Source organism: Acinonyx jubatus, chromosome A3, assembly GCF_027475565.1.
Source record: "Acinonyx jubatus isolate Ajub_Pintada_27869175 chromosome A3, VMU_Ajub_asm_v1.0, whole genome shotgun sequence".
In the NCBI taxonomy this organism is placed as follows: domain Eukaryota; kingdom Metazoa; phylum Chordata; class Mammalia; order Carnivora; family Felidae; genus Acinonyx; species Acinonyx jubatus.
Window position 1 is genome coordinate 53,509,945 of NC_069388.1, and position 18,704 is coordinate 53,528,648.

General features: G+C 43.3%; 1 protein-coding gene across 3 annotated transcripts in view; it reads right to left on the bottom strand.

The window, feature by feature from the left end:
- The window catches only part of NCK2 (NCK adaptor protein 2), a 152,494-nt gene that overhangs the window by 66,707 nt on the left and 67,083 nt on the right, over positions 1 to 18,704 (bottom strand). For all 3 annotated transcript variants that reach the window (XM_027069389.2, XM_027069387.2, XM_053200364.1), the window contains exon 2: positions 7,324 to 7,509. The gene's annotated coding sequence lies outside the window, so the exon portion shown is untranslated. The remainder of the gene's footprint in view (positions 1 to 7,323; positions 7,510 to 18,704) is intronic.

The window sequence follows — 18,704 nt, forward strand, 5'->3', positions numbered from 1 at the left end:
GCTCCGTGTGACCTGCCTCTTAGTATTGTTCTGTCACATCTACAGGCTCTTAAAAGAAGACAAAGAGTGCTACTAGGTCACCATGCAAACCAGCACGAAGGTCACCATCCAACACAGGGCCATATTTGATTAAGTAATTATAACCCACGACCTCTGGCTCATTTCCTTCTTTTATACAACGGTGGTGGTGTGAAAAGAGAGAGGAACGGCCACATCACCTGGCTTTAAAGAGAATTTAGGAAAATTTATAGGAAAATTCCTTAGTAAACCAGAAGGTACGAGTCAGAGAACAGTGGAGAAAGGACAGGAATGCTATGAATTCAGCCTCTACAATCTGTCAGAGAGAAAAGAAAGGGTGTGGAAAGGGCAAGGACTTGCTTTCCCGTGTTTTTAATTGTTTTTTCCAGCTTTCTAAGAAGCCACCCTGTTAGGGCATGTTAGGTAAGACAGAAAAGAAAAATGCTTGTTTCAACTTTGATCATCACTGCAACCACTATAAAATTATGGTTTCATTGCCTACATTGAAAAATCATTAAACTGCGATTTTATGCAGCTTCACTCTGATGTACAAAGGTGCTGGAAGTATAATGGACCGCGGGACGACCCAGAACACAGAAAGTATACCAGGTCCTCTTGAGTCTACAAATGACTTCTCTTTCAAAGGTCTGTTCATAAGAGAGGAATCATGAGTACAAGGTGACTCTGAACGCCATCTGGGAACAGCACAAGTGGAAGTCTGATGCCTGTGTCCTGACCTCAGCTTGGTCCCGAGCTGCTGAGCTGACGCGAGGACTTCAGCAGGTACAATGCCCTCCACGGGATTCAGCTTCCTGTCTCCCATCCCTCCGATCCTTCCCAAAGCTTTCCTTCATGCTCCCTTCTTTAAGTTTCCAAAAGAGACTTGCTTCCAAACCATACTTAGTTCCTGGAGACTTTTCTATGGAAAAAAATAAGTAAATGGATAAAATTCATGGTCTAGGAAGAATGAAAGGCTTTGGGTCAGGAAAATGTGGGTGTACAGCCTGCTCTTATGAGCTCTGGGCTTTGGCCATGCTGTTTAATCTGAGTGTCAAGTGGTCCCCGGTCCCAAGTTAGTGCTCAGACAACAGGGGATTACTGTGTCATTGCCAGGGTATGTCAGGGACATGGGGAAGAGAAAGAACATGGACTTATAAACCAGGACCTTGGTCAAAATGCTATTGTGCAAGTTCAACTCTATGAACACAGGCAATCCTCTTACCCTCTCCTGAGGGTTAGTGCCTCTGTTTATGAAATAGGGGTAATGAGATCTGTCTTTCAGATTAAGGACAACAACAGAGGTGGCAAAAGCCCTGTGCCAAGTACCAGAAAAGTGTCTGGTAGGTTGTTTTTGTTTTGTTTTGTTTTTTTACAATTTATGCTCCATTTTAATTTCGATCCTTGGAAGAAGAAAAGAGCTCACTGGAATGTAAGTTTAAAGCATTTTTAAAAATCCGTCTCAGTCCCTCCATTTACTCTTCAAGAAGTTCAAAATAAAAGGATCGATGGGAAGACAAAAAGGACTGACATCTAAAATGTGTTTCTTTGGTACACAAGAAATATCCACTTTCAGACCATAATTGGGTAGAATGTTGCAGCAAACCTAATATGCAATAATGTGAAATTTGCTAAGATGCACAAAGATATTACAGTCAAGTGAAATCCCTTTTCAAATTCACTGGTTGCCCAGAACAGGGAGAGAGAGGCAGGGCCACCCTCTCCAGGGGTGGTGCCATCTGTAGGGAATGCTGCCCTGCATTATAAGCATCACACAAGCATGGGGTACAGATGAGAGCACAGGTACAGATGTTTGAGAGCCCTTGTACTTGAGCAAACCTGGACTGAAAAGTGTCCAGTAGGTTAAAGCAGGTTCCCATCAACTCACTCCACCACCAGGTTAACTGTGGTAGAATCAATACTGCAGTATTTTTTAGCAATGTAAACTCAACATAATAAAGCTCACAGCTAATAACATACCTAGTAGTGGAAAAACTGATAGCTTTTCCCCAAAGATCGAGGAACGAGAGAAGTATGTCCACTCCTGCCACTTTTCAACATAGTACTAGAATTCCTCGCCAGAGCAATTGGACGAGAAAAAGAAACAAAAAGCACCCAAATCCGACAGGAAGAAGAAAAACGGTCACTATTTGCAGATGACATGATAAACAAATTCAATGAAGTTGCAATATACAATATCAATATGCTGTACAAATATCGGTTCTGTTCCTCTACATTAACAATGGACTATCAGGAAGAGAAATTAAGAAAGTGATCTTATTTACAATTGCATCACTAAGTATAAAATACCTAGCTATAAATATAACTGAGGAGGTACAATATCTATACACTGAAAACTGTAAGACACTGACGAAACAAAGCGAAGAAAACACAAACAGAAAGATATTCCATGCTCACGGATTGTAAGAATGTCCATATAACCCAAAGCCATTTTCAGACTTAGTGAAATCCCTATCAAAATTCCAATGGCATTTTTGTCAGAAATAGAACAATCTTAAAATTTTTATGGAACCACAAAAGATCCTGAATAGCCAAAGCAACCTTGAGGGAAAAAAAAACAAAAACAAAAACAAAAACAAAAAAGACCCACAAAGCTGGAGGCATGGATTTCTGATTTCAAGCTATATTACAAAGCTGTGGTAATCAAAAACAGTATGGTGTTGGCATAAAAAGAGACACATAGATCAATGGAACAAAGAGCCCCAAAATAATCCCATACATGGATGATCAATTAATTTCCAACAAAGGAGCTAAGAATATACAGCAGGGAAAGAATAGTCTCTTTAATAAATGGTATTGGGAAAACTGGACAGCCACATGTAAAAGAATCAAACTAGACCACTATCTTACACCATAGACATAATTCACTCAAAGTAGAGTAAAGGCTTGAATATACCACCCAAAACCATTAAACTCCCAGAAGAAAACATAGGCAGTAAGCTCCTTGACATTGGTCTTGGCAATGTGTTTTTGGAAGCAAAAGTCAACAAAAGCAAAAATAAACAAGTGGGACTACATCAGTCTAAAAAGCTTCTGCATAGCAAAGGAAACCATAAACAGAGTGAAAAGTAACCTACGGAACGGGGAAAAATACAAATCACATTATCTGATGAAGGGCTAATATCCAAAATATATAAAGAACTCCTACAACTCAGTAGCAAAAACACAAACAAAAAATAGGTAGAGGATCTGAACAGATATTTTTCCAAAGAAGATATCTAAATGCCCAACAGGTACATGAAAAGGCGATCAACATCACTAATCACCAGGGAAATGTATCAAAACCACAATGAGATATCACCTCATCATACCTGTTAGCATGGCTATTAGCAAAAATACAAGAGACAACAAGTATTGACAAGTATGTGGAGAAAAGGAAGCACCTTCTCACTGTTGATAGGAAAGTAAGTTGGTGCAGCCACTGTGGAAAACACTATGGAGATTCCTCAAAAGATTACAAACGCAAGTACCATACGATCCAGCAATCCCACTTCTGGATATCTATCCAAAGGAGACGAAAACAGGATATCAAAGAGATGTGTGCATCCCCAAATTCACTGCTATTGTTATTCACAATAGCCAAGATACGGAAACAACCTACGTGTCTATCCAGCAATGAATGGATTAAGATGTGGTGTTTATGCATAACGGAATAACATTTAGCCGTGAAAAAAAAAAAAAAAAAAAAGGAAATCCTGCCATTCTTGACAACACGGATGGACCCTGAGGCATTATGCTAAGTGAAATAAGCCAGCAGAGAAAGACAAATCTTGTGTAGGATCACTTATATGTGATATCTGGCGGCGGGGGGCGGGGGGGGGGGGGAGGTCAAACTCCTAGAAACAGAGAGTAGAAAAGTGGTTGCCAGGGACTGAGGTTAGAGGAAACAGCCAGAGGTTGATAAAAGGGATACACTTTCAGCTAGAAGATAAATAAAGCTTAAGGATCTAATACATAACAGAGTGACTACAGTTAATAACACTGCATTATTTAATCGAAATTTGCTAAGAGGGAACCTAAATGTTCTCACATACACACAGGAGAAGAGAAATATGTGAGGATGTGATGGATGTGTTAATTAACTAGATGGTCAGGATTCTTTCACAGTGTATATGGTGTATCAAATCACTACAAAGTATGCTTTCAGTATCTTACAATTTTGTCAATCAGACCTCCAGAAAACTGAAAAAAAGAATAAAGGAAATGATGTGGACAGGATCTCCATTAACATCTGCTCTCCGATACTATCAGCAAATTGACGGTCTGAAATCTTCGTCTCCTTTCCTTCACTTCGCTCACAAGTCTTCTCACCTAAGCCATGGTCTTTCCTGTCCCATAACACCATGATCCTTCTACCCCTTAAGCTTCTGTCCTGAAAATGGTTCTAAATCATTTCTCAAAAGATGAGAGATTTTCAGCATAGTGTACCATGCCCTTCATGTCTTCCATCCCCAGTAAACCCCAGCCAGCCTCCAACGACCATGAACCCCAGTCGATTCTCAATCATACATGAGAAGAGTTAAGTACAGGCTACGCATTCTCTAACAGTTCTAATGTAAATGGGAAAGGGTCTGCCGCCAGGCTTCTCCCATGGTCTCCACTTCGCAAAATAGGCAGGGTCAAGGTTAGGGAGTTCCCAAGATTCTGCTCTTCAACCTCAAAGTGGGGGAGGCTCCAGGGAAGACAATATGGGGCAAGGAAGTGCACAACTTGGTAAACAGGGGCTTGGGATTCCAGTTGGGCCCCTCTGAGATGCAGCATGGACATTCCACCGTCTTCATTCATTCCACCCTCAGCCCGGCCCTAGGTGCAGGTCTGCGCCAGGACAGGGCAAACTTGGTGTCCCAATAACTGGGCAATTCATTCGAGGCTGACATCCCACTAACCACCTTACCAGGCTAGCATAGCTGTCACTTCTTTCCAAAATGTGCCCTTTTCCTGCTGGCAGTTGAAAGACCACTGACCGAAGAGCATGCTGGGTCCCCACCCATATTGCTTAAATGATCTGGAAACTCTAAGATCCGTTACCCAGTGAATTCACCTAGCTTGTCCTTGCCAAGGGGACCCAGTATGCCTCGGTGCACACATGCCCTCATTCTTCAAAACTCACTCCAAACAGAGAGCATCCTCTGGCTTTTCCAGACTCCTCTCAGGGCCAGCCAGTTCGCCCTGCCATGTGCACCAGGGACTCACTGTAAGAACCTCAGCCACAGCTGTCAGGGTCCAGCCTCATCCCACAAGGGCATGAGAAAGGCTTTCTAGCGCTTATTTTATCTATTTTTGTAGCTGCTAAAACACAGTGCTAAAACAGTCAATGTAAGAAAAATGGTTTAGAATCTAGTTGGTGCTCACAATAAATATTTATTATACAAGTGGATACATCTAATGATTTTCCCACTGGACATTATTCTAAACCACAAAAGTAATTCTTAATAAGTCAATCAGGGTTTTTTGGTCATGGATGTCATGAGCTTATAGAAATGAACTAGTTAAAATAATATGTGTATAGATATTTCTGTAAGTATCTTTTCATGGTTATGAATGGTTCTCTATCTAACTGTACACAGGAATCAACCATTTGCCTAATAGTAATAGATACCTGCCGGGCACTCGTGCGGAATATACTGCCAGGAGTGAGCACGTTACTTTCTCTGCCTTAGCACTCTCCGAACGAGACACTTTCAGAATAACTGAAGTGATAACATGAAGTGTGTTAATGTCATTAAGTGTCACATTCTAATACTGATGAATTCCTGATGAGTCCTGACGATCAGATTTGAGGATTTGCACTAATTTCTCACTTATTACCATGAAATACGTGACTGCATTTATAAAAGACTAAGTCTTAAAAGGTTCCACTTCAATGACTATTATAAAAAATTGATTTGCAAAGGGTAAGAGCTTTTCTGTGTAATGAAATCTCCTAGGATTGGACATGAAACATCCCAATGGTGTTTACCTTACATCAGGTCTGAAGGAGAAACCTGGGAGTGCCCCATCGACGCATGAGGCTATGTAAAGCTAGTAAGAGACCAGTCCAGGGGGCACAGGGTCAGGATAACTTTAAGCATAGTGGGAGAGAGGAAGGAGGGCATAGAATTCAGCTACACAATATGACCTTCGAGCTCTCAATTCCAAACCAAGCCCTAGACCTGGAAATCACAATGAACAACACTCTAAATAAATGGGACATGTCATTTCCTCCAAGTGAAATCATAAAGGATAATAATAAGCTGAAGACACCCAGACACTTAATCCTACTCTTATGAAATACTACCTATTATTTCTGTGCTGTTCAGGTTACTACACATCAAAAAGGAGAAGTAAAATTAAGAAGCCTCCAAAAAAAAAAAGTCATTAAGGGGGAAAAAAACCCACTTACAAAAATTTTAGCAGCAGTTTTAGATGAAATGAAAGCTAATTCTCATCTATATCAAATTAATAAACTTACAGAAATCATACCAAGAGATTCTACAGCCCAAAGTTATAGATTCAAGAACAGTTTAAAACAATTTGTGAATAACACAAGCAAAATAAGGGTCTGAAGGAAAGCTAGTGAATTGGGTGCTCTCACTTCCAAACTGCACCTTCTTCATAAAGCCTGCCTACTGCCCAGCCAGAGACAGAACACCAGATTAACCACACTACCAAACCACTACCCTTACAATTTCAATCATATGTCCCAAATGATTTGTTAGGGCTGAAAAATATTTCTGTTATACAGACTACATGTTTCTGCCCAGGAACGGCTATTACAGGATCCCTGGATCTCAGAGCCCACATGCTGTACTACGGGTACAGTTTTAACACGTGCGAGCAGATTTCTCATACAAACAAGCAGAATTTTCCCCAGAATCCTTTATCCGTTTGCACATTTACACGTAGACTATTCTTCTAGGCGTCACAGTTGGAATGAACCTTTACCAGACCAAAAGCATCCTGAAGGCAATTCTTATTTATCTCATAGTCCCAGAGCAGCACAAGGAAGGCCTCGACTTGTACAGACTCAAGACCACCTCGAGCTGGTGCCACAGGGCGTTTTATAAGTGGGGGGACACCCACCATTCTGCTTCCTGGTTACCCAAGTAATGCCATCATGTGCTGATGCAGGAACAGTCAACTCATTTTTGAACCAGGGCCCTTGAAAACTTACAGTTTATGTAGCTCAATACATGAGGGCCACACTTCTTGTCATTTTACTAATGGAAAACCTACCATGCAAATCGAGCATTTGAGGCGAAAGCACCAACTTCTCCCAGCTGTTTTAAGCAGAAATCACAGGCTTACCTTTGGCACTCAGTTATAAGAGATGACTGGCAAAACGCAGAACTTCTCAAAAGGTGAATTTCTCAGCTGGTCACACCTCCTGAAGTTACAAAGCTGCAGGAATTCTCCAGATTCTTGAATCCAACCCAAATCTCAGCAGAGGATTATGATCTGGGGAATCACTTGTATAGAAGGAACATATGAATTCTGAAAGGAAACAGAAAAAAACACATTTATTGGGACCACGTGCTCGTTTGATTTTAAGTTAACTGCCTGAAAATTATTTGCCTGAAACCAGTAATTTTCTTTTTTAAATAGAATTTATTATCAAGTTAGCTAACATACAGTGTATACAGTGTGCTCTTGGTTTCGGGAGTAGATTCCCACGAATCATTGCTTACATACAACACCCAGTGCTCATCCCAACAAGTGCCCTCTGCAACGCCCATCACCCATTTTCCCCTCTCCCCCACACCCCCATCAACCCTCAGTTTGTTCTCTGTATTTAAGAGTCTCTTATGGTTTGCCTCCCTCTGAAACTAATTTTTTGCCCCTTCCCTTCCCCCATGGTCTTCTGTTACGTTCCTTAAATTCCACATATGAGTGAAAACACATGATCACTGTCCTCTGCCTGACTTATTTCACTTAGCATAATACCCTCCAGTTCCATCCACACTGTTGCAAATTGCAGGATTTCATTCTTTCTCATTGCTGAGTAGTATTCTATGGTATATATAAACCACATCTTCTTTATCCATTCATTAGTTGATGGACACTTGGGCTCTTTCCATACCTTGGCTATTGTTGATAGCACTGCTATAAACATTGGGGTACAAGTGCCCCTATGCATCAGCAGTCCCATATCCTTTGGATAAATTCCTAGTAGTGTCATCGCTCGGTCATAAGGTAATTCTATTTTTAATTTTTTGAGGAACCTCCACACTATTTGCCAGAGTGGATGCACCAGTTTGCATTCCCACCAGCAGTGCATGAGAGTCCAATATTTTCAATACACCCCAGAAGAAAGTTGCTTTGTACCTACTGACCCCTGCCCAAACAAAAACGTCCTCCTCCTCCACCTTCAGATCCCTGTCTGGTACCTCTGAGGCAGTCAGGTACCTCTATGGAGGAAAGAGATGGGGACGGTGGGGACAGCTAGCCATAACCCAGGCACCTAAGTTCCCAAGATTCTTCAGCCCTCTTCCCCAAGACGGCTCCTCCCCACAGCCTTCCAAGCCTGCTGGAGACAAAAGAAAGGTTGCCCGGTGGAAAGGAAGCACGTCTGAGAGCCTAATGAAGGGAGAAGGGTTGCAGAGAGCAGGGATGTTTAAATTTAGAGACTCACTCCTCTGTCTCGGAGGTCTCTTGCACTGGCCATTTACTGGGAGAGATCCCCTACTGGACCCCACAGCCTTGTGCTACAAAACATCCCTGCAGGAAATCTGAGAATAACGTCCAGAAACCACAAGGAAGTGGGGACAAGAGCAGCCTGACGGAGATGACCTGTGGCCTCTCCCCCTTGCTCTGGGGGAGTCTGCTGCTGCCTTACGTTCTCCGCACTTGGGGGGCTCTTTTCAGTCCTTGCCCAGCATTGCTGAGGGGACCCTGAAGCTCTGTGGACCTCCAAGAGAGTTCACTGACAGTTTTAATTACATTTCAGACCCAGAGGGGATCGGTCCTGACAGTTCACTCAGAGAAGATCTATTTATTCATCCCTAGCATGATTATGACCCAAAACGTTAAATACCCCATGGAAAAAATCAAATTCTATTTTAGTCCAATAGAAAAAGATAATTCAAGTAGGGCTTTCATAAAAACGTTATATGGCACATTCATAAATTTTGATTAAAAAATTAATTCCTCTTTATGCACTCTCTAGCATTATTTTAAAGGCTGCAGACCTTAAAAAATATATATGTATATATGTATATATATGATTTAATGCAAGGAAAAGGTGATGCCGCAGCACAAAAGAAATACTAGGTTTGGGCAAGACGTGTACCAGGACAATTACACCCTTCTCTCTGCTACATGTTTACAATCAAATGACAGGATCTCCAGAAATAGAAATTTTAGTATCTGGACTCAGGTCCTGAGCAAGTATTCTTTTTTTTTTTTTTTTAACCTTTATTTATTTTTGAGAGAGACAGAGTGAGAGTGGGGGAGGAACAGAGAGAGGGAGACCCGGAATCTGAAGCAGGCTCCAGGCTCTGAGCTGTCAGTACAGAGCCCGATGCGGGGCTCGAATCCAACGAATGGCTATCTGGGATTCAAGTGTGAAAAAGGAAGGCTGCAGTGTTTTCCCAGAGAAAAGCATTTCACAGACAAACGGTCAATGCACAAAGCATACGCCTTCAATGGAAATAAACAGAGGGATCAAGACCTGTCTCATCCTGGGTTTAAATGTACCCTGCCCACGTCCTATGTTTATTTAATGCGGGGCCATTGGCGTATTCAAAACCTCTGGTAAGGACAAACATTTCCAATCAGATCTTAAGTACAAAGATTTAAACCCATCAGGAAAGCATACACTCTTGTGCAAAAACCACCTCAGACTGCAAACGTTACCCAGCACAAGGTCAGCTGGACTGCAGAAGGTTCTTGCCCAAGAATTCACTCAAGGACAGTCTACAGAGTGTGTTGCACACAGACGGGAATATACGAAACGCGTCTAGGTTTTCCTTTGAAAATATTTCCCCACTAGCACCATGTGCATCTCCCTTTAGAAACAGATGACGAAGAGGTAGAACCAGAAAGCAATGAACCCTGACCAAACATATCTCCCCTCCACATTACTTTGGACTCCTAATAATGCAACATTTTATCACCGCGAAATCCACAGGATTTTCTGAATTGTCTGTAACACTGACATTTTCTTTTTCCCAAATATTATTTGAAAAACCTGAGCCACAACTTGGGGCTTCTCCCCGGTCTTCTGGGGGCATCTGGCTACAGCACCTGTTTCAACTGGGAGGGCGTGCTCTGGGCTTGCGTGCCTCGGTACCTCGATCTGCAATTCTGGGAGCACTATGGGTCCTGGGGCCAGGGCCTGGCACAGAGATGCCACCCCCCTGCCCCGCCACCAGTGCCGATCTTAGTCTCATTTAGACTTCCAGTGCCTGCTACAGCACCAGACACCGGAGGTCCTGGGCGGTGTCCTTCATACCTTAGCCCCGCATGGAGGTCCAGTGGTGACGTCCATCACTAATGCGCTTTACTCCAGGGGAGTCATGAAGGATTAGCAAGGGGGTATGCGCCCCGTTCTGCTGATGGCCCAAAGCTGTGTGCGGGGACGCTCAGCTCTACCTATTTTACAGCTGGCCACTGTTCCCGGACCACCCAAATCTCCCGAAGGCTCATAGTGAGTGCTCAGGGGATACCACCTCTCCTTCTCCCTGATTCACAGAAACGGAGTAACAGGCAGAGACGAGAAGAGCTTGTCCTGGTCCCAGTGAGACACTGCACTGGTGTTCCCCCTTCACAGCAACCCGATGAGAGAAATCTTATCATTCAGCTCAGGGACTAAGCCACGAGATGGCCCACAGCCAGAATCTAAACCTACGCTGGCCTGGTTTCAAATTTTTTTATTAACATTTACTTATTTTTAAGAGAGACAGAGCATGAGCGGCAGAGGGGCAGAGAGAGAGGGAGACACAGAATCCGAAGCAGGCTCCAGGCTCTGAGCTGTCTGCACAGAGCCCAACACGGGGCTTGAACCCTCGAACGGTGAGATCGTGACCTGAGCCAAAGTCAGACGCTCAACTGACTGAGCCAGCCAGGCGTCCTGGCCTGATTTCAGAGCCCTTCCAATGCTCTTTCTCCTCAGAAAAGATCACCACTAACAGGTAGAGCCTGGAGACTCAAGCAGAGACTGACTGCCGCCGCCATCGGTCTGGAGTATCTGCTACACTGGGAGGCCAGCTTCAGCCTCTCCAATCAGGTAGGGACGGCATAATGCTGCGTCAAAGAAGCAAGCCCACGAAGGCACACAGCACCTTATTTTCAAAGGAACCGTTTCTCTTAGATGTTAATGCAGCAAAAAGAATTACTGAAAAACATCATCTGACTGGGTTGAGTAGTGCACACAACCAAAAGAGTCGCAGGTTACATCAGGTGGGCATCACAACCCAATCTTACACATACCAAATGCACCATGAGAAACCTCCAGACCCCTAATTTTAGGCCCTCTGGGCTCCCAAATGTCACAGCTTCATCTCACCCTTTCTTACCCCTCTTTGCCCTCTCCACGTGAGACCCCTCTTCAGAGCACATAGGCCCTACAGTGGCCCAAGCGGACATCCAGCTCAGAAGGAATATGCAGGGTCCCTGCCTGACCAGAAGGACATGGGGCCAGGCTATCTTGGTGACTTCTGGCAGAACTAACTATGTTTCATTCCTACCAAGCTACTTGGTGGAAAACTTTATTCCGGTGGGAAAGTGCTAGTTTCAGACACTGAACAAAGCTATACAAAAGTCTCCTTGAGTGGCCTGGCTAAAATTCAACCCTAGTTTCTTCCCCCATGTGGACTCACACCATGCACAGTGGTCCCCAGTCAGGGCCCAGAGAGTAATGGAAGGCCATAAGCAAGGGTCCAAATTTCAAAAGGTCCCATGAAATTAGGATTCTTACTCAAGATAAAGCAGTCCTGAGCAGGACAAATTCCAAGTTTTTTTCTTTTTAATTTTTATGTGTGTGTGTGTTTATTTTTGAGAGAGACAGAGCGTGAATGGGGGAGGGGCAAAGAGAGAGACGGAGACACAGAATCCAAAGCAGGCTCTAGGCTCTGAGCCATCAGCACAGAGCGTGACACGGGGCTCAAACCCACGAACCATGAGATCACGACCCAAGCCGAAGTTGGATGCTTAACCTACTGAGCCACCCAGGCGCCCTGACAAACTCCAAGATTTTCTGCATTGGGCTGGATTTCTATCTGTTCTAAATGACAATGCTGGTTATCAGTTGATTATATCTGTTGATTAGAAGTTCATTAATGAAAATGGAAAAAAAAAGAAGTACTGATTTCTAACTCTCTGAACAGCCACAAAGTGCCATCACATATGGCTAAGGCAGGTGTTTGGAGAGGAGGGAAAATGGGTCAGATTTTAAGCTCTGAGGTTTCTACGTTCTAAAATAATGGAAATTTCTGCCTTGTAGGACTGAAACTGAGGGCAATGGGGTCAACCACATATAAGGATCACAAAAAGTGGCATGAGGCCACACATCAGAATGGGGTCCCAGGCCTGGTTCAGTGACCCAATGCCCTGTATGACTCTGTGCCTCTGTTTCTCCTTCAGGACAAGGGTCCTTCAGCTCCAATTCTGCGGCTTTGACATACAAGTGAATTTAAGAATTATCAAACTTGACAATGCGGTACCAAAAAAATTATTAAGGCTTATCTAAAATACCATGACAAAAAAGTCATAATGCAAATCTTAATATGAATTTAAGTTTTACAGTCCACTGCCTAAAAATTCTAACAGACAGGAATTTGATTAGCAACCCCACTTCCAATGGTTTGTAAAGATTTTTGTTTATATAGTTGATGGTACAAAACTCCATTCTCCAAAAGGTCTGATAAGATGTGTTACTCCTGAGATCTTCCCCCTTGTCCAAATCAGTTTTCGGGATCAGCCTACAAAGCCTGCTATCCACCCCAACGCCATAGCTAGACAATCTAATGACACATACAGGCATACCTTGGAGTTACGGAGGGTTCAGTTCCAGACCACTGCAATAAAATGAATACTGCAAGAAGCAAGTCATGAATTTTTTTTTTTTTTGGCTTTCCAGTGCCTTTAAACCTATATTTACACTATAACGCAGCCTATTAAGTGTGCAATAACATTAGGTCTAAGAAAACAATGTACGTGCGTAATTAAAAAATACTTCACTGCTAAAAAAAATGCCAGCCATCATCACTGATCACTGTGATTAATCACAAATGTAATACTAATGCAATAGTTGGAAATATTGCAAGCCTTAACCAAAACGTGGCATGAAGATGTGAAGTGAGCAAATGCCGTTGGAAAAGTGGCGCCAATAGGCTCGCTCAACCCAGGGTTGCCACAAACCTTCAATTCGTGAAAAACGCAATATGACCAAAGAGCAACAAAATGAGGCATGGCCGTCACATTATTAAAAGGCTCACTAGCACTCTTTATGACACAGGCCTGTTGCTGTCCAGATAGTTACAATACACATAAAAGGTACACTGACAAAACTAAACCTTAAACACTAACATGCACTACTGGATAAAACTTGGGCAAAACCCCCTTTTGTTTCAAAAGGCAGGATGGACGGACAGGGAAGGCAAGGCAACACAAGACAAGACACACAGACTCTAAAATCTTATCTGAGACAATTCTGGTGTGCCAGGTAATTCAAAGGCTTTTAACTATGAATATGTATAAGAATTATTAATTATTTTGCTGAAGTTCAAGTCCTTTACTTTTGGGGGATAAAGAACTGAAAGAATGGGGGGAAATGGAAGAAAGGCCAAGGTCAACAAATGGGGTAGGGGTGAGCAAATTCTCTAATTTTTTTTTAATGTGTTATTTATTCTTGAATGAAAGAGCGAGCATGAGCGGCAGAGGGGCAGAGCAAGAGAGAGACACAGAATCAGAAGCAGTCTGCAGGCTCTGAGCTGTCAGCACAGAGCCGGACATGGGGCTCGAACTCACAATCCGTGAGACCGTGACCTGAGCCGAAGTCAGGCGCTCAACCAACTGAGCCACCCAGGAACCCCAAGCAAATCCTATTTCTCTCTCCCCTCCCTCCTTCTCTCTCTTTCTCTCTCTCTTTAATTTACACTTTTTAAAAACAGAATCTTAAAAAGCAAGCAAGAAGGCCAGACACAGGCTGTTGTTAACAGTGGTTACAACCAATAAGCTTATGGGGTGGAAACGGGTGAGGAGTATGATTTTACTCTTAACTTTTCTGTAACATTTTTGCAACTACGTCTTACTTTGGTGATTAGGACATTAATCTATTAGATAAAATCACATCCCCTTTCCCATTTCTCTTCATTGCATGGTTTTCCGGAAGGGAAGCCCAGCCAGGACATAGGGCACATGCTCTCTCCCCTTCCTCTCATCCATACCCCCTGCCCCCGGCACTAAGCAAGCCCTCACCATCAGCCCTCCTCTCCATTCCGGTTCTGCCATTTCAGAACTCCACTGCTAAGATGGCTGCTCACTGACTTGGTCTCCAAAGCCGTCTCCCACCTTCACCTCATATTTGGGAACTTCCTGCAGATTCTTGGCTCCCTCCCCACCCTGTTCCAGTGCCCAGTAGAGGGCTGAAATCCTACCCTCTTTCAAGAGGCTGTTCAAGGCCCCTCCTCTCGAAAGAGTTTTGGATACCTCCAGAGTCAGTCAAGCACTCTTCCTTCTGGGTCTGAGTTGTGTCCCCCCAGATTCCTCTGTTGAAGTCCTAACCCCCAGTAGTACTTCAGAATGTGACAGTATTTGGAGATAGGATCTTTAACGAGGTCATTAAGTTAAATGGAGATTGATGCTAATCTGATATGACTGGCGTCCTTATAAGAAGAAGAGACACTAGGAATGCTCGAGCACAGAGGGATGACCATGGGAGGAGGCAGCAAGATGGCAGCCATCTACAAACCAAGGAGAGAAACCAAACCTGCCAACACCGTGCTCTTGGACTTCCAGCCTCAGAACTGTGAGAAAATAAATTTGTTCTTTACGCCAGTCAATGCCTGTGGTCTTTCGTCATGGAAGCCCTGGCAAACTAATATACCATCTTCTTCACCAGTTCTCATCACGTACCCCAGCAACCTGAAAAACATGCCCTAAATGAATGAAGGAATGAATGAATGGAAGGAACCAGTCAGTAATAAATCCACCAGAAAACACACAGCATCTCCTGGCTTCCTTCCTCCTGGGCACAAAAGGAACAGACTCTCCAGTTTTCACACACATACTCTTTCTTCCAAACCCAGTTTAAGCACTGCCACCTCTGGGAACACGCTCCCAGTTCCCCTACATAGAAGGTCTTACCTTCCCTCCTCAGTGCAAAGTCCTACTGCAACATTCACCATACTGTACCATAATCAGCGTACTTTGCATTTTAACGGAGATGTTTAACCATTTGCAGAAGTAACCAGGGTATGTCTCCCCAGGTACAGTAACACTCAACCTCAACACCTATGGACCTATAGGCAATCACTCTGCCCCAATCCCGACTAGGTGACTTGAAAGCAAATCCCACACAAAAATTATTTTATCTATACACACTTCAGTGTGTATCACCAGTAGATAAGTACAACTCCATTATTACCCCTAAAAGAACAATTAATTCCTTAATATAAACCTCACATTTAGTGTTCCAATTCTCCCAATTTGCTTATAAATGTCTTTTTAAGTTTTTTTGAGAGAGAGAGAGAGAGAGAAAGAGAGAGCATGCACACACATGAGAAGGGGAAGAGCAGAGAGAGGGAAAGAGAGAATCCCAAGCAGGCTCTACACCATCAGCACAGAGTGCAATGTGGCACTCAAACTCAGGAACTGTGAGATTGTGACCTGAGCCAAAATCAAGAGCCGGATTAACCAACTAAGCCACCTCATAAATGTCTTTTTATAGCTGATTTATTTGAATCAGGATCCAAATAATGCCCACAAATTACAATGTTTTGTATGTCTTTCAAGTCACTTTAAATCTATTTTATTTTAATGATGATTTGTTATAGAAGCTGGGTCATTTGTCCTGCAGAACATTTAGCATTCTGGATGTTGTAAATTCCATTTCTCTGATGCTGTTTTACGTGTCCCTCCACCCCTGGCATTTCCAGGGAATGGGCAGTTAGCACAAGGGACTCATCAGATGAAAGAAGACTAACTTTTCTCAAGGGCAGAGACCCAGGACTGACCCTGTACTTGGTACCAGGGTGCAACCCAATTAATCAATGATTCAGTAAATGACAAAACATATTGGAGGCATTAATGTATCAGTGCAGTCCCCCACTTCTGTCCTTTCCACTGGTCCCATTTCCTTCCTTCCTCCCTCCCTCCCTCCCTCCCCCCCTCCCTCCCTCCCTCCCTTCCTTCCTTCCTATTTTAGAGAGAGTGTGTGTGAGCAGGGAAGAGGGGCAGAGGGAGAGAGGGAGAGGGAAAAAGAGAGGGAGGGAGGAAGAGGGAGAGAGGGAGAGAGAGAATCCCAAGCAGGTTCCACACTCAGCGCAGAGCCAGTCGAAGGGCTTGATCCCATGACGCTGGGATCATGACCTGAGCAGAAATCAAGAGTAGGACACTCAACCGACCGAACTACCCAGGCGCTCCTCCACTGGTTCCATTTTCCAGCGGGATCCTCCCTGGGATCACAGGCATGGTGCTTCCCTCCACTTCTAGGCCCTTCAAAAAGAAAAGGTCCCACTCTACTTCTTCAACTGGGAATAGGTATATAATACTAAGACTAAAAGTCATAAAATAGTCGAAGCACTGAATGCTGTTCTTCTGGTTTTTAATAAAATGATTTAAAAAAGAATAACCATCCGTGGGGCAGATGGGTCCTGGGCAGTGGCTCCAGGTGGCATGGTTTCACTGACGGACACTCTTACACAACCCCAGAAAGGCAGCATTCATGCCCCCAAACTACCCTATTGAGAATGCTTCCCCTGTATTTCTCTAAAACAAGAGTCCTTTTTTTTTTTTTTCTACAAGGCACATTTCCATTGTTTTATATAAATCTAAGCCCAGAATTAATCAAATCAGAAATCTCAAATCCTTTATTTCCCCTGCCCTTCAAGTTCAACACCTCGGCGTTATTTTAGTGCCACACATTAATTTTAGAGAGAACACTAAATCTGCTAAGCCTGCAGCTGACACGCATGGGCATCACAGGATGGAAACATCTAGAGAGAGCTGTTCAGGGGAGGGCCTAGGTTCTCATTAACTCAGGATTAAACCACCGTATTCCTAAGTGAGTGAACTATAGGGCCTGATGCAGATTTTAGTACTCCAGGGATCTGAAGGGCTATTCAAACCCCGTTTTTGTTCTAGATCACATCATTGGCCTTTTAAGAAACCAAAACGGAACTCTCAAGATGAGGGTGGGAGACATGATTTTTATAGCTATTAGATGAAGGTAGTGGCTCAAAAAAGACTGGGAAGAGTCCATGATCTTTGGCATCTGAGAAATCCCTGGAAGTTTAGAGAACAATTGAGCTCTGGAGGAAGATTTTGTGGGAAGGTTGTTTGTTTTAATTTGTAGATTACTGGTAACTGAGAAGCCTCCCACAGAATGAATTTGCTTCTTCTTCTTCTTTTTTTTTTTTTTGAGAGACACAGAGAGACCGACCATGAGTGGGGGAGGGGCACAGGGAGAGGGAGACACAGAACCTGAAGCAGGCTCCAGGCTCTAAGCTGTCAGCACAGAGCCTGATGCGGGACTCGAACCCACGGACCGTGAGATTATGACCTGAGCCAAAGTGGGACGCTTAACGAGTGAGCCACCCATGTGCCCCGAATTTGCTTCTAAGAACTGTGTGGAAAAAAAAAAATCTCACTGCATATTATCCTATTTCATTCATTTCTGATGGGTACTGAATACACTTGATTTGTTTCTCCCACTTTTAATTAGGGGTGATGCTCATATAGATAATATAGTATCCCCTAAACATATCCCATAAAATTCCATAAAATATGGAATGAAAAGGAAGTTGAGTGAATTAAATTTTCCGATCAAAAAAAGGCTAACAGTTATAAAGTTTAACTTCCAGAACAAATTTATGATTATTCCAAGTGAACGGAAGTGTTAATAATATTGTGTTCCGAAAGTATGCTTAGCTACTTTTAAATATTCCTAAAATGGTCAGAGTGTGTTTAACCCCCATTTTCCCCAAATGCCAGATGCTTTCACAATTCTGTGCCTTTATGTCTACTATTTCTTTCCCTATATTGGGAATATCTTTACCCCTCCAGCTTCCCAAAGCCACTGTCCAGCCAAATCCAACTCATTGCTCAGACATGAACTCAAATGTTCTCCTTTTGGGGACATTCTACAGGAATGGAAGATGTTTCTGAGGAAATCACTCTTTTATAATCATAAACTCTCCTATTTCAAGGCTATCTAGACAGGAAGAGCCTCCAGGAAAGGACCTCCACATGCTGAGGTCCATATGGCTTGGCCACATGGCAGGCGCTCGATAAAATGATAATATCCGACATTTATCATCCAATAAACTTTCACTTCCTTAATTATATTTGTAAGATCTGTTGCAACTGTCCAATACCCTACAGCATTCAGTGCCATCTGGCCCAGAATCCTCTCCTCCCAAATTTCAATCCAAGAGACCCTGAATCCCTTATACAACTGTCCTTGAGCCAGCTTGTGAGTGTGAACATGGAGCCTTAAATACAGATAATGATGTAACCATGCCAAAACC